General features: G+C 41.2%; 1 pseudogene across 1 annotated transcript in view; it reads right to left on the reverse strand.

Moving 5' to 3' along the window:
• Positions 1–15021, reverse strand: part of LOC144250965 (dedicator of cytokinesis protein 8-like) — an 81583-nt pseudogene that overhangs the window by 14995 nt on the left and 51567 nt on the right. Inside the window, exons 21-25 of the transcript XR_013342611.1 lie at positions 14015–14110; positions 8556–8705; positions 6142–6254; positions 1759–1914; positions 6–145 (exon numbers count right to left, since the gene is read on the reverse strand). The product of XR_013342611.1 is annotated as a dedicator of cytokinesis protein 8-like (transcript). The remainder of the gene's footprint in view (positions 1–5; positions 146–1758; positions 1915–6141; positions 6255–8555; positions 8706–14014; positions 14111–15021) is intronic.

Raw genomic sequence — 15021 nt, forward strand, 5'->3', positions numbered from 1 at the left:
CATACCCTTCCCCTTCAGCATCCAGTGCGGCAGTCAGTTCTGTAAAGAGGAGCCCAGTGAGAAAGTGCTGCTGGCGGTACTCTGGAGTCAGGTCGAACATGCTGGTGATCTTCTGGTCCTGGAAACCGGAGCAGGAGCTTGAGTTCTACAGAAGAGCAAATGACAATTTTATGAGTAATACAAACTGTAATTAGGGGCTGGGGTTGGCTCAGCGGTAGAGCACTCGCTTAGCATGTACAAGGCCCTGGGTTCAATCCTCGCCACTACATAAAAATAAATAAATAAAGGTATTGTGTCCAACCACAACTAAAAAATAAATATTTTTTTTTAAAGAAAGAACTGTAATTAAAATAGCCATGGCTAGTATGTATGGAGCGCTTGCTCCGGCCTGGCCTTGTGAGCACTTCCCAGTGAACAAGTCTCACATGACAGGTGAGGAAACAGAGATATAGCATGGTTACTTTGCTTTCCTGTTCCCACAGATGGAGGATTGCCAACTGGGAAAGATGAAGACGAAGCTCTCAGGGTCTGTTGAAAAATGGACAATGCCCCTTCCCACCTGAAATCCAAGCTGAGGATTAAAATCGAAGGATAAAATGTGTATAGAGAAATGAGAACTGCTTTCAGGCCTGTGTGGCTGTGGCCTGTTCATTCAGCAACACTTCTGAAGATGGCTCAGGCACACTCTCTGAATTTGAGGGGCCTGGAACCAGAAGAAGTGTCAGGCAGGAAAATGTCAGATTTACCCCAGTCCAAGACAATGCCTGTTTTGTGTTCTTATCCAGAGAGCCCAGTTACACTTCAGTAAGAGCATCTAAAGAGAACTCCTTCCAGCTCTGGCGAGAAGTCAGAAGAGGAATGCTGAGGGAGAGGACCAAGGGCAAGGTGAGCCTAGGGTAGTCTTGGGACCTAGCCTGCAGTGCAGCTGTAGCATAAAGAGGAGACATTTGAAATCGCTCCTTGTCAGTCAGATCTATCTCCGTTCACATTAATATGGTGGGTATCCAAGATGCAGCATGCCATCTGTTATGGAGGACTCAGGTTTTGTTTTCAAATTTGTGTTAGTATAAAGGAATATGCAGCAGAAAAAGACCCTAAGATTAAGAAATCTTGTCAGCTCTCCTGAGCTATTAGTTTGTTTCCTGTAAATGGAATGTGACTATAAAACAGCATTTCCTTAAGATTTTTCTAGAGGACATTAGTCCCTTCAGAAATCTATAGGGAACAATGCTTTCCACAGTCAAACTAATTTTGGGAATCACTATGCATTATACATACTTCCTTGAACATCAACAATTTATACGAACATGTTAAAGGCTCTTGGATGGTCTACTGCCAAACAAACAAACAAACAAACAAAACAGCAACAACACCTGGTTAACACAAGATTTCCCAAACTTATTTGACTTTGGAATCCTGTATATGCATAATGTAATAACCAGTTAAAATCAGACAAAGAAAGATTTGAGACTCTTCTGAAAGTTTCTTAATTTTCATAAGCTTATGGATTCCTTGCTGTACTTAGCCTTATCAGGAACCCTTGAGCCTAGGAAGAAAACATATTATTTAGCTTATAAATTATTAGTTAAGATAGGACATCTTCAGAGTAGCACACCTTCCATATCTGTATCAACTGATCTGGTTTGAATAGCTTGATTTTACTTCTAATTAATAAGACCAACATTTGTAGAAAACACATGATTGAATTTAGTTAATTAAATGAAACAGCTTGAATAAATCCTTCAGTTGACTGCTTACCTGGGAAGATATTGAGGGACCAGGAGATGTTGGTGCAATATCAGCATTCATAAAGAAGAGATTCAGGTTGAGGTAGTGTTCGTGGCTACAGAGGATTCTCAGGAACTACAGCCTCATGGAAATGAGTGTTGGAAGGTTATTAAGCTTGGCTGAGAGCTGAAAAGGAAAATGAAAAGAAGAAAGAAGTTTAAATGGAGTTGAGGGTAACATACAGTAGTCTCTTTCCTCCACAGGTGAAGATAATCAATTTAATAAAAATTAATCTTATGGGGCAACAGATGGCAAATTCTGCATTACAGGAAGGCCCAATAAGTAAGTTTTTATTCATGACTTTCCCTTAATGATTCTAGCCTACAAGCTGCCCCAAATGAGGCACCCGTCCCTGATCCCCACTTTGTTGATTTGGCAAGCCCATATTGAACCTAAGCTTGAGGTATGTCTCCATGTAACAGAAGTAGTTTTACGAAAACCCCACTGTGTCTGAGAAGCTAAATGAGAGGAGTTGACTTTCCACAGGGCCATGTGAAATGAACGGAATATGACTGGGTGATCTTAAGGCCCCAAGTGTTCTCTTGTAGTTTCTGATTAAAAGCCCCATTGGAAAGTCATCAAACCAGCTCCTTAGAAGAGGTGTCGAGGTGCCTAGTAAAGTATCAACTAACTACAAAAAAAGTCAAGGAGTTTGCTCCAAAGTGGGAGAAAAGGAAATTGGGGAGAAAGAAAGAGAGCTGTAAGGGTTTTTAGAGTAAACCTTTGCTTAAAAAGTAAATCATGAAACAAAAAATGAAAGTAGCTGATGGGGACAGTTTGGAAGATGCCTCCCTCCCCGCCAATGAGCTGAACAGCAGAAGCACCCACACTCAGAGGCAGCTCCCCATAGTCAAAGCAGGGTGTGGAGGCTGATGGGCCTTGCACCCCCAGTATTTCATCATGAACACCCTCTTGCCCCAGTAGAGTAGCACAGGGCATCTCAGCCTTGCAAATAGACAAGGATGGTCTTCATTCCCTTTAAGGGCAATTTTCTGAGCTATGTAATTTAAATCTTCAGCCAGTTTAAGAGAAGTCAGTGTGTTGTGGGGGTATTTTGCCTATAGACTCAAGCCACAGATATTTTCTTAAAACAAATTAATGCCATTATAATAATTTTTTTTCTTTAAAAAATAAAGCTTCTGTGTAAGGATAGTGACTAGAATCTGTCTCCTTTCCATAAACACTCCTGCCTGATTTTGGATCAATAGGGCCTCCAGCAAATGGAACTAATTAGAATTTGGTCACACTCTTCTCACTTAGGGTCACTCAAAAAGAGCTGTTGGGTGATCAGAACTTGAAAGAACAAGTGCTATTTAGAAACGAGGAGGGGGGTGCAGTTCCTGCCACGTTCTCTCCAGAGGTTGGGGGACCCACAGCAAAGTGTCAGTGACTCTCTTGAGGGATGAGTGTTAACCTAGTGGCACATTGTAAGAGACAAATAATTGAAGAAGCAGATTTATCTGTTGTTAATGACTATTAGTAAGAGACTGAAGCCAAGTGTTGTGGTACATACTGGTAATATCAGTGACTTCTGAGGCAAGAGGATTGCAAGTTTGAGGCCAGCCTGGGCAATTTAGTAAGACCCTGTCTGAAAAAGAACGACTGGAAGTATACCATTGACTGTGACTGAGACCATAACCTTTTGAGACCTGTGTGCCACAATGATGCTAATCAATATCTATGGATGTCACTAGCAGACAGAGCACTGAACCGTAGTGTCAGAGCCTGGATAAGTCCAATTCAGCCTGACTTTTTTACACTGAGGAAGCCTCAATGAAGATTGGTGGTTCCAAGTCACAGAAGCAGCAAATGACACCTCTGGAATTAGAACACAGGTCTCTAGAACCCCAATCTAAGGCTCTTTGGAAATTGAAATAGGAGAGGAAAAAAAGAGATAGAAGGCAGCTAAGATAAAATAGAAGAATTTTAAAGAGAAAAAGAGTGAAGAGAAAAGAAAAGAGAGAGTAAAAAGAAATTAAAACATACATTTTTCAGGGTAGGTGGATGTCTACTGTGGATTTTCTTTTTTCTTTTTGAAAGGAAAACCACCAACGCTTGTACAGCAATGTGTGCACAGGGCCTGCGGCTGTGTTCTAGGGTCTCTTTTCTAAACCTCAGACTTTAAGTTTTGAAAACGGATTAATCTGTATCCAGTGACCTGCAATCCTGAACATCTGAACAGGAGGACAGAGAGGAATGAAGGATTTCCTCTGTGATCAACTCTGGTGGATCTTCGCAGGGCAGGCGAAGCTCTGGGACTCTAACATTGCCTTAGTATTGTCTTCTATCATTCTGCTTCACTATTAGGATGTCCTTTAGGAAATCATGAGCTTTGGGGCTGAGGATGTGGCTCTAGTGGTAGTGCTCGCCTGGCATGCGTGCAGCCCGGGTTCGATCCTCAGCACCACATACAAACAAAGATGTTGTGTCTGCTGAGAACTAAAAAGTAAATAAATAAATAAAATCTTAAAAAAAGAAAATCATGACCTTTGTTTTGTTTGGAGAAGGATGTTAAGTAAACAAGCCAAAGATAGTCCCTCTGGACTGGCTCCTGAGTTTTCTATCCTGACTGACACCCAACACATTAGCTCACACCAAACTTGAATTTTTACATATTCCATTATGTGAAAAATAGATCTAACAAGAAGATTTTTAGCCTTTCAGCACCTGACTGCTTTGTAGATCCCAGGAAACCTCACTGGACAGCTGTTTCCTATTGATAAGGTAGAGGCTTATAGTTCCAAGGCACCAAGTGGCTACAGTCCTTTGGACCTCCTCTGACTCAAAGACCCCCCACTGTGCTGCAGAGCCACACCAACTAGACAGGCATGCCTCCTCGCCCCACTCTCGCCCCTGGAAATTTCCTAGTCCTTGGAGTGGTTGGTTCCCCTTGTAAGCTTCTGGACAGTCTTGTCCTGGGAAAGACCTTTTCTCTCATGCAACCCTGTCCACATACCACCCAATGAAGCTTGAGTGCCACTGTTTCTTGTCATTTTATCTTTTTACTCGATCGTCACCCCGACATCTCTTGAACTGCTACACGGGAGAATTCTTTTATTTAAAAAATTAGGAAGTTGAAGATTCATGTAATTTGAAGGACTTAAAGGAACTAAGTTACTAATTGCAAAGATCCAGGTGGCAGGGGAAAGGGAAAAGGAATGATGGTGGAATAAATCTGACATAACTTTCCTATGTAGATGTATGAATATGCCACATTGAATCTCACCATTGTGTACATCCATAAGAAATTAATTTAAAAAATAACTATGGATAAAGGCAGAAAGATCAATAGAGGGAAGGGAGCAGGGAGTGGGCAGGGGGAAGAGGAAGGAGAGGTACTGGGGTTTGAATTAGAACAAAATGTACTCCATGCTTGCATAATTATGTCAAAATGGAATCTACCATCATGTATAACTAAAAAGGACCAATTCAAAGAAAAAGCACCAAGTGGCAATGGTGGTGCTGGTGGAGGTGATGTTGGGGGTGATGATGTTTGTGGACATGGTGATGTTGGTGGAGGTGGTGATCTTGGTGGATATGGTGATATTGGTGGAAGTGGTGATGGTGAAGATGGTGGGTATGCAGGAGATGACAATGGTGGCAGTTGTGATGAGAGCAATAATGGTGGTAGCGGTTGCTAGAGTAGGAATATGTTAAGAGATGAGTAGCAATGATAACTATTATTTATATTACCATTGTTAGGGCATTTTACAGGGGACAGTGAAAGAAGGAAGAATTACATTAAACATTGGGGGGAGAGGGCATGGAGATGGGGGTAGAAATGATAGTAGAATGAATCGAACATCATTACCCTAAGTGCATATATGATTACACAATTTGTGTAACTCTACAACTTGTACAACCAGAAGAATGAGATGTTATATCCATTCATGTATGATGTGTCATACATGGAAATCACTGAAAAAAAAAAACTTGAGGGATGACATTGAAAAACTGTATTTGGATTATAACATATTTGCTTTGAGGCTCAATGAAATTCAATCTATATGATTTCATCAAAATGTCACAACAGCAATTTAATTAATTACCCTAATAGGTACAAAGAGACCTCCAATTTGAACCAGGCCTGATTAAAGAAAAAAATGCAGTCATATAATTTCTATTAAATATTAAATTGGAGAAATCAAATCATATCACTAACAAATTTTGGTTGCCTCAGAGGAACTTGCTGACTGAATTGGAAACACTCCAAGTAAACTAGTGTGATGGAGAAGTGTTCATGGCATAGACTCGAGAAACGTTCCATATTGCCACACTCTCTAACGTGGTCATGAACATAACAAGCAGCACATCGGAGAGAGAAGGCATGATATAGCTCCCAGAAACTCTCACCTGGTTGCAGTAATGTTAGATCAGGTTAAAAAAAAGCCTCGGTCAATGAGTGAGAGAAGATCGTACAAGAAGAAAGCCAGGCTAATGTTGATCTTTTCTTCCTGTTCATTTTCCTTAAAAACAAACATACAAATAATTTCATGTAAGCCCTGAACACCAGGTACCTGGTTGGGAACACTGGGAGAGGCAAATCCTGTTATATTAGCCATTGTCCCTCTGGGTGCATTGGGTAAACCAGATTAAGTATGAAAAAATTGTAGCTAATATAACTTAGCTCTTATCTGATGCTATGACTGTTGGGTTGACTCAGGTGATTTTTTTTTTCTGTGCTGTTAATATTTTGGTGCATTTCCTTCTAGCCACCCTTTTCCCTACATATGTATTTGTATATTTATAAATGAGCTCCTTCTCTGTTTACAAGGCTGTGATCTGACTTTTTTTTTTCTCCCCAAGCCATCTGGAAATGTAACTCTATCTTCAATGAGACACACATTCTTAATTTGTAAGGATTATTGCAGAAAATCCAGTCAGGATAAAAGAATCAGTTTTTTAAAAGTATTTTTTTAGTTGTTGATAGACCTTTATTTTATTTACTTATTATGTGGTACTGAGAATCGAACCCAGTGCCTTACACATGCCAGGCAAGTGCACTGGCGCTGAGCCACAACCCCAGCCCCAAGAATCAGTTTTTACCTTTTTTTTTTCTTTTTGGTACTGGGGATTGAACTCAGGGGTACTTAACTACTGATCCAGCTCTTTTTTGAATTTTATTTAGATATAGGGTCTCACTGAGTTGCTTAGCGCCTCACTAAATTGCTAAGGCTGGCTTTGAACTCATGATCTTTCTGCCTCAGTTTCTTGAACCACTGGGATTACAGGCACATACCATCATGCCCAGAAACTTTTCTTTTTCCCAGTTAGGCAGCATTCCTAGCACAAGAGAGGTTCAAGTTATATTTGGTAAAGTGAATTCTTATATAAATTGGGGCCAGTTTTTTTTCTTAGTTTTCATTTTCATTTTTTAATCACTTCTCAGTAATAAATGAGAAATTTTACAGTACTTCAGAGTCCTCAGTGATGCACCTTCTCATGTTTATGTTATTCATTCTCAGAATGATAAACCAATTTTCTCTGACACTATTGAAAATATAATTTTAAAATATTTTCCTCTTTTTTATGATTTACAGTTTGAAAATTCAGGCCAACCTGACCAATCACTGGGATGTATAGAGAACTAATAAACAGGTTCCCAGAGCAACAGTGAGAAATCCTTGAGCTTTCCTGCCATTCCCCACATGGCCATTCCTTTTGAGTAGTTTATATGACTGTCTGAATACCTAGGGATATAATTTCTAGTCTGAACTTTTCTGCAAGCTGTGTGACTTAGAAAATGTATCAACCCACTGTGCCTCATTTCCAAGCCTACCAATATGGAGATACTATTGTTGTTCTAATAAAGTTTTCAATAAAAAATAAGCAAAGAGAGAGGAGAGAGAGAGAGAGAGAGAGAGAGAGAGAGAGAGAGAGAGAGAGAGAGAATTTTTAATAATTATTTAATAATTATTATTTTTTTTAGTTCTCGGCGGACACAACATCTTCGTTGGTATGTGGTGCTGAGGATCGAACCCGGGCCGCACGCATGCCAGGCGAGCGTGCTACCGCTTGAGCCACATCCCCAGCCCCCAAATTCTTAATTTAATATAGGAATTAATAATAAATATTGCTTCTTAACATATTATAGTTACTTTTAAGTTTTTATTATATATTAAAGATTGAATTCAGGGGCACTTTACCACTAAGCTACAACTTCAGACTTTTTTATTTTTTGTTTTGAGGAAGGATCTTGCTAAGTTGCTTAGGGCCTTGCTAACTTGCTAAGGCAGGCCTTGAACTTGTGATATCCCTGCTTTAGCCTCCCAAGTTTCTGGGATTATAAGTATGTGCCACCACATCTGGTTCATTTTATATATTTTAACTTATTTTGAATTGATTTCAAACTTACAGAAAAGGTACAAAAATAGCACAAAGAACTGTATATTCTTTAACCTGATTCATTAATACTTGACATCTTATTCTCTTTTGTACCTTTTTTTTCCCCCTGAGCCATTTGAGACTTGGTTGCAAACATCATGCCCATTTACTCCACAATACTTCAGGGTGTATTTTCTGAGCACAAGAGTCTTTTCTTCCATAACTACATTGATGCAATGATTTAAATGACTGTATATATTGTAATCTCCTTACAGCAATCCCCCAGCCCCACCCCAGGGTCCAGTCCAGCATAACATGCTGCATTTAATGATAGTGTACAGTTGCATTTTTAACTACCATTTCAAAATGACCCTTACTTTTCTCTGCTTATGAAAGTAACATGTTTAAGGTAAACAATTTAGAAAGTTAAGAAACACAGTTACCTTCGGAGGTTTCACTAGCAGGGCTGCAATCTCCGAGGTGACCACATTAACAATAGTAGTTATGTCATCTTTGAAGCGGTCAGAAAACCAAGTCCTCCGAAAACTGTCCCATTTGTCCATGTTATGTACATACTGGGCCATGCTTTTCACCTACAGAGGGATGGGGGAAATGTCAACATGGAGACTGGTGACCTGCTGCTTGGAAAAATGTGCAAAAGGTGGAGTGACTTGAAGAAAAGCTTTTTACACAATGGACTTTTTGACACTGTATTGGTGCCGGTGCTGCCCAGGCTGGCTCTGGACTATAGATGCTTCTGACAGGCGAATGGTTGCCATGGTGGCAGGAGGTAGGAAGGGTGTCCTCTCCTTGACCCCAAGTCAGGGGCTCCCTTCTTGCTGCTGACAAAGTTAGGAGCTTCCTTCTTTAGCTCCAGTGTCATAGGACCTGCCTCCTCCGTAGCCTTCATCCTGGAAGGCAGGGTGTGTCTGGGCTCCCATGACCACATAGGCAGGACAATTACACTGCATTTCACAGGACAGGAAAATCCTGAGATCTTTTCTGCTCCTGCAATCGTGGTAAGGAGAACAAAGGAGAAATGTTCCTCCTATCCTAAGTTTCAAGATGAAATGGGGAATACAGCTTTTCCAAAAACAATTTCATAGTTTACAATCAGGCTCCTTTGTGCTTCTATAAATTTAAGCCATGTTATGGGTTGAATGGGAGTTTGTTGGCTAGCTGGAAACTTAACCTCTATTTAGAATATTGCTTCTGATGATAATTCTAGAATCACCTTTTGAGTTCTATAAGTCTAACTTTTAGTTCCATCTATCTAGTCTGTGCATCAATTGGTGACTGGTGTAACACACACTTAGTGCCTACCATAACTTAAAATCCAGACTTATTTTTTAGATTTCTTGAGGCCAAGAGATTCATGGGTCAATATACCCTCCTTTAACATCATCAGAGGTTGAGTATTATCCTTGTTGGAAGTTGTTGAAGCCATTAGGAACAGTCTGATGGGAAAGACTGGGAGACCTTGTGGATGAGTGCTTATACTCTGAAGTCATTTTCATGACTTTGTCTGTGTTAGTCTAAGAGTCACTGCAAAAGGAAATGGCCCTAGAAGTTGAACTTCCCTTCCTGAGAACTGAATGGGAGAAATTTTATGCACAAACAGTAGATTTCTGTCTCTCAGAAAGCAGGATGCTTGATTTTTGCTAGCACTGAGACAAAGACAGAGAGAAGGCAAAAGAAGAAGAGAAAAACAGAGAGGTAGTCTTCATATATTGCATGTTTTCAGATAATGCTAAGACCAGTTTGGGGAAGAACTAAGCATATAAAATTGAGTGTAAGAATTATGGTTTCTCCTCACCACAGGGGTCTGTTTGGTCTAGGACCCATAGACATGTCCATATCCCAGGAAGCCCCACATACGTAGCTGGTGAGGGACTTGAATGACGGTGGGAACTGGATGCCATTTTTGTCTGATTAAAGCACCTCTCTCACTGCCCTCCCAACCAAGGACCTAGGAAAACAAGGCCTTTTTGTTCAAGTGACCCCGATCCAGATTCCCTGCTGACTAACCCACCCCAGCACCAGGCTTTTAGAGCTCACTGCTGCATTTGGCTCCTTCCTGCTGAGTTTGGCCATCCTACAACCAAATAAATAATTCTCACAATACTGTGCTTCCAAATAATGGCCTATTTCCAGGCTGTCGACACTTGCCAGCTACTGAGTTCCTGGTCTTCAGAGGAGAACACGCAGCAGAAATACTAGTGGATGTGTGGCTCATTATTTGTAGGGTAAGGTAAAACAGCAAAATCTTTTCTCTCATATTGGCCTCTGCAGCCCATTCAAAGTAGGGGTAGCTTTCAAGAACTCCTTAATGTAGGACTTCATGTCCTCAGTGAGTAAACTAGGTCACCCATTTACCTCTGGGTCTCCAAGGTCTGGCTCAGCAGTTCCCATTCATTAGCCAAGTGTGAAATTCACCCAAGGGTTGTGTTCAACAGCTCTCTTGACAAAGTGGTTGTTCATTAGTGCTTGGCCATCAAGACAAACCGAAGGATGTTACACTGCCCAGGTTGTTGGCTAAGCCCAAGGAAGCTGTTGTTTATTTCTCATCAAGATCCTTGGGTAAAAAACTGGGATTTTAGTAACTTCCCAGACATTGGTCAGGTAAATCCATAACAACACATGGAGCACTGGGTGCCCTGAGATTAATTTTCTTGCAAAGTCTTCTTTGGACACTAAGAGTTTCCATTTGCCTCTGTCACAGTCCTCAGCTAAATTTCTTACCTTAAATTTCTACCTCTGAGTACTGGGAAGATGTCCCTATATATTGCATTATTTGGGCCCCCAATCCTTTCTCTGGCTGCTGGTTGGAGTTGGCAATGGGAAGTACTAGCAGGGGACCAGGAGGTGGAAGAACAGAGGGGTTTGGGTGGTTATCCATTCCTCCTGCCCTAATCCCTGCCACCGTGTGGTTCTGGCGGTGGCAACATTTTCCTAAGGTTCCACTTCCTGTTGTATGGACCTTCTTCTCTGCCTCCAGCTGTCTCCAGACCCCAGTTACATTGTTTCCTACTCTTCATGCTTTACAGCTAGGATAGATAAAGTCTTCCAGCAGCTGCTGCTCCCATATGCCTCACCAATCCTTATTGACTCCTGTAACCATGTGTATACCTCAGGCAGAGACCTTTGGATAAATGCTTTTCAGTTAATCCTGTTGAGTCCTATTCAATTCTGTCCTGCTAGAACCCTGACAGAGTACAGCCTGCAGAGCCCCGTGGAACTGCTGCCTTGGTTGATCTCCAAGTTGACCAACCCCATTAGAGTGCTTAAACTTGCACTTTTGTTCCCAACTACTTCATCTGTTTAGCATCAGGGGCTCGCTGGAGGCAAGGAGGGCTATTCACTTTACTTTTTGCTCTCCCTTTGAGGTCCACCAAGTCCTAGTAAATAGATGTGCAAGATCAAGAGCAGTTTTCAACTTTTCAATGGTTCTTAGCTCCCTGCAGTTAGGGGCAGTGAAGCAGTACTGCTGAAGCCTCTGGAGACTCTCTTTATGGCTACCATCCTTCCTCCAACCATGTCTGTATTTTGGGAATAGTAAAAACCCCTGCCTCAAAGATTGCTTGAGGATTAAATGAGATAATGCTTCAAAATGCTTAAAACAGCACCTGGTACATTATATATATAGTAAGATGATTAGTATACTTTGGATGCTATTATTTTTTGTTCCTCGGGATGTCAGCTGTTACTGGGGTTATATTAAGGAGATATCATTACACCTGAAGAGAATGCAAATTGGCCTTCAAAACAGAGCTCTAAGGTGCCTTGTGGAATCACTCAGGCTTAGCAATACTGAGTTCGTGATTACTAGGTATGGAAATAACAATGTAGCTCTGCATTAAAGTTGACTGACTCCTAAAGGCAAAGGGTTTCCATGTTATCAATACATTAACCTAAGAAGATGGTTTGTAAGGTTGGGCTTCCCAAAGGGGCAAAGTGGTAGAAGAAAGGAATCTGAACTTCAGAGTTGGAGAATTGAGGCTCTGTACTTCACTGGCAGAGCAGCTAGCAATTCCCTACTCAGCCTTGGTATGTGCTATGGGGATAACCACTACTCTCTCACCCAAATTTTATTTTTATTTATTTATTTATTTTGTGGTGGTGGGGATCAAACCCAGGGCCTCAAGCATGCTAGACAAGTACTCTAACACTGAGCTACACCCCCAGCCTTCTCACAGGGTTTTAATAAGGTTTCGAGGATGAGTTAAAGAGTCCCTAGAGCTGCTATTAGAATGCTTACATAGCAGAGCTTGAGATACACTGCCCAAGGGACTTGGTTACCTGATCAAACAACTATAGTGCTTTGTAGCATGTAAGTATTAGATAATATCTAAAAATGGATTAGGTGAAGTGTGCTCCAAGTGTAGGAGTAATACCAACCATCTTTATGTTGGGATGCTGTTTTGTTCGAGACTTTTTTCTATGAGACTCTCCAAGATATCAAATTTAGTTTTTGCTTCATGCTTTTTTTTTTAACTGCAATTTTGACAGTCAAACTCAGGATAATTTGTATAAACTGTTTAGATAGATCATAACCCACGTGAATCCTCTTTATGGAGAAGCTTGATGGTGGGTGAGGTAGGTAAGTAGGAGCAGGATATACAGATCATAGAGTGTTGATTTTAATACTTCTCATGCCTCAAGAAAAAGAGGGGAGCAGTTTGTGACCATCCATTTCTGCCAGAACTTATGTCCCACTGCTGACAGTCTTGTCCCAGGACTTGTGAGCTGCAGCCACTCACTTTAACCAGCTTAGCTTGGAGAATGTAAAATGCTTCCACTGGCTGGGTACACATTTCAAAGACTTCAGTTTTATTTAGGACTTACAGAGCAGAGGTGATGTGAATCTGTGGATTATAGGTGTGCTTAGAAGCCACTTGGTAGGACAGGCAACTGAACACCGCTGCCTCCTGATTTTATTTAGTAGTCCTAGAAAAAAGCTCAAGAATCTGCTTTATTTTAACCAAGCACCCCCAAGTGATCCTGTTGGCAGGGATCTGGGGTAGTGCTGGCACAAGAGATAGGAGAATGAAGAAGACAGACCCCAATTCTAGAAATCTAGTAGGTGAGCCAAAAAAAAAAAAAAAAGAAAAAAGAAAAAAGAAAAGAAATTACAAATTGGGTTAGGTGATAAGTAGAGATAAATAGGGTGTTTAAAAGGAGAATGATGAAATAGAAGAATTACATTATAATATAAGGTGGTCAGAAAAGGGCTACTGGAGGTGGTGACATTTATGCTGAAGCCTAAAGAAAACACAGTGTGTGTCTGGTGGGGATCGGGAAAGGAGTGAAAGGTAGGAACTAGTGAGATAACTTGAAACTTTGAGGCTGAAAAAGAGCTTAATACCTTCCAAGAACTACAAGAGTAACCATGTGGCTGGATGAGGGGGGAATATGGAATGAGATGAAGTGAGAAATGGAGGAAAAGAGCAGAGTCATACAAGGGCTTTTTAGTCATGATAAGTATTTATGCTTTTTTTTGCCAATACATTGCAACTGGCTAAAGGGATTTGAAGAGAGGAGTGACACTGTTTAATGTTGGCTGTCCTGTGTAGGATGGATGGGCTGAGGGCAAAGGTGGATAGAGGGGGGAGAAAGAGGAAGTTCCTTCAAGAGGCACGTGAACAAGGAGAGTGGCTTGGCAGGTGGGGAACAGGATGAGATGCTATGGGTTAGAGGCAGATTTTCAAGGTAGAATCCATGTGATTCTATGGAAGATGGATGAAGAGGTGAGAGGAGTCATACTTTAAGGAATAACCCTGGGTTTTCAGTAGGAACAACTAGGTGAACAAGGTGTCAGTTCCTGATATGGAAAACATCACTGCCTTTATGCCATGTTCTCTTCTTGCCCTGTAGAACATAGATATGAACATGCGAGACTCACCAGAAGCTCAAAGAAGAACCAAGCATACTTGAAGACAGTTTCTCTCACCATCCCAGTGCTGACCACCATCTGCAGGGCAAGCTCCTCGTGGAAATGCTGACAACAGTTAGGAAAACCAAGCTGTGATGACAGGACTCACCAACACCCCTCTTCTTCTTTCCCAGTTTAATAGCCTGTTAGTTCCTGAAGCATATATCCTAGATGTCCTAGACCATAGGCAGTGAACGGCAAAGACAGTGCTGACATAACCCAAGGTGAGGTCGATACTGTGCAGGAGAGCTAGGTTTGAAGGAACAGACTCAGCCTGCGAGTGAAACTGTCCTACAGGGGAAGCACTCCAAGGTAGCAGTTGAAATTGGAGGCATGGAGTACAAAGAGATGAGTGGTTTGCCTGGGGAGAGTTTGACCATGTGCAAACCATTCTTCTCTTTGTATTCAATCTTCTCATCTATAAAATCAGCTGATAGGTAGCAATAGTTGTCAAATTTGGATATATAATAGCATACACTGGTGACTTTGATAAATAAAACACACAGATGGCTGGACATCACTCTTAGAGATGCTAGGTCTGGGGCAGGGTCTGAGAATTTGCATTTCTACCAAGTTTCCAGGGGACACTGATGCTGCTGGTCCAGTCACAGTTTGGGGACCACCATTTAGAGGGTATGTAAACTCCCTTCCTGATTGGATAATTTTCCTTTGCATACTCCCATGACGGCTTTATGTGGGAAATGTGATTGGATGGGTGATGAGAAGAGGGACATGGTGGTAGCCCGAACCTGCAACTTGACATTCCTTCCCAGAGTCAGAAGCTTGGAACATCCCTCAGCTCCACTTTATGTCTTCACTTCCCTTCAAGCCCTGTCTGCTCCATAGCAAATGGAGCAGAATTTTACCTTTCCCATCTTTCCCATTCTTCAACTTCTCTGGATATTTAATAATATTCTTTTGTGTTTTATTTTTCATTGTGGATAGACACAATATCTTTATTTTATTTATTTTTATTG

Source organism: Urocitellus parryii, chromosome Y (genome assembly GCF_045843805.1).
Source record: "Urocitellus parryii isolate mUroPar1 chromosome Y, mUroPar1.hap1, whole genome shotgun sequence".
NCBI lineage: Eukaryota > Metazoa > Chordata > Mammalia > Rodentia > Sciuridae > Urocitellus > Urocitellus parryii.